Below are 1,639 nucleotides of genomic sequence, written 5' to 3'. Positions count from 1 at the left end.
ACCCACAAATCCTGCCTGAAACACTTCAGCTAGGGTTCCAGACTGTTGTGTGCTAGCGGGGCTTTTTGCTGTCCTTACAAAGTTGTCGAGTCTTATAGAAGCATAATGTTTTAATTACAGAAAACAAAGGCTTTTAATACGTCCCTCCCGTCATTCCCTAGCATGAACAAATCGCATTGTTTTGTGTCAGAATGCTTCACTTTAAAAACTGCTGACTACGCTGCTGACTTGACTTTCACATTCAATGGGCTTTGGCTTGAGATTAAGAAAGAATTTCTTAACTAGCCCAAACATGCTTCTGCCATCTTGTGCTCCATTATTTATGCAGTATTCTCAGCAACAATTATTGTAAGACCAAACCATGGATCAACTCCGAAAAACACTAGAGCTACTCTACATACTGCAATATTAAATACGCACCCAAGAGTTAATTCTTTATGTAAAATTAACCAAGCACCTTCATCTCCTTATTACATAAGTATGCTGTTTCTTTAATAAGTGACAAAAGTATATGTGCACTGATCCATTATTTTATAATGTATTATCAGTAGATGTTTAATTTGTCTACTTATACAACTATATGCCCCAGATCATATAAAAATTTCTCAGAACAAAGAAGCAACCAGTGGGAAGGTTTGAGAAGCTTAATCTAGTCCAGAACACTAAGACACTGACGGGAACTCTGGGTAGCATGTTATTAAGAAGGGGCTTTCCATACGGAGGAGGTATGGAAAAAGGAATGGAGGCATTGAGGCAAGTGCCCACAGAGCCGCCATAGTCAGCTCACCTTTACTGTAACAAAACACTCAAGACAAGCAGCTTATAAAGAGAAAGGATTATTTTAACCCAGTTTTAATCCCACAATGTGAAAGTCTGAGGCAGATAGTGAGTTCTGGACTATGCAGTAAGCATCTCTACTTAACAACTGAAAGGAAGAGTGGAGAGGGAATAGGTGATGGAAAAGAAAGGGAGAATAAAAACACAGAAAGAAAACACCCTGGAGTTTAGGGGACAGTCGCAGTTAGTGGGTTAGAAAAGTTCACACAGCCACTGAGGAGCAGCCTCCAGAGTCTAAGAGGGTCTCAGCCACTCTTCAGTGGCTAGATAGATCCCTGGAATTCCCAGCATCTCCAATCAGCACAATTTCATACTGTCTCTAGCACCACTGGGAAAGCTGAAAAACTGTCAGAGATGCAGCTTGAACCCAGATGAGCCTCCGTAATGGATCCAGGACACGTGGAGATGGGAGGGGATAACGTTATCCCTGGTGGCAGAATACTCTAGTGTTAGAAGCAACTCTACCGATAGGTTCTAATCAAAACAGTCACAGTGAGCCCATCTTTTCTCCTGCAAACAAAACTGTATTTTTTAGTATCATGCAAGACCATCAAGCCACCCAAGTAGAAGCTGTCTTGAGAATTACCCTATCTAACCTTTGCCCTATCATGATGTCATAGTTCAAATCTGATGGGACTATCTTTGGACACTGGGCATCTACTGTCCCCTCCATGTCTCAGCCTCTTCTGCAGTATTCCTAAGTCTACATGACTGATCTCTGGATAACTGGTGGGATTAATACATCACTGTCAAGGTTTCCTCCATCTTAAGTAGATGATCACCTCTATCCTTTATGACATCA

The sequence above is a fragment of the Mus pahari genome, chromosome 4 (assembly GCF_900095145.1).
Source record: "Mus pahari chromosome 4, PAHARI_EIJ_v1.1, whole genome shotgun sequence".
Lineage (NCBI taxonomy): Eukaryota > Metazoa > Chordata > Mammalia > Rodentia > Muridae > Mus > Mus pahari.
This window is presented reverse-complemented; position numbering follows the sequence as displayed.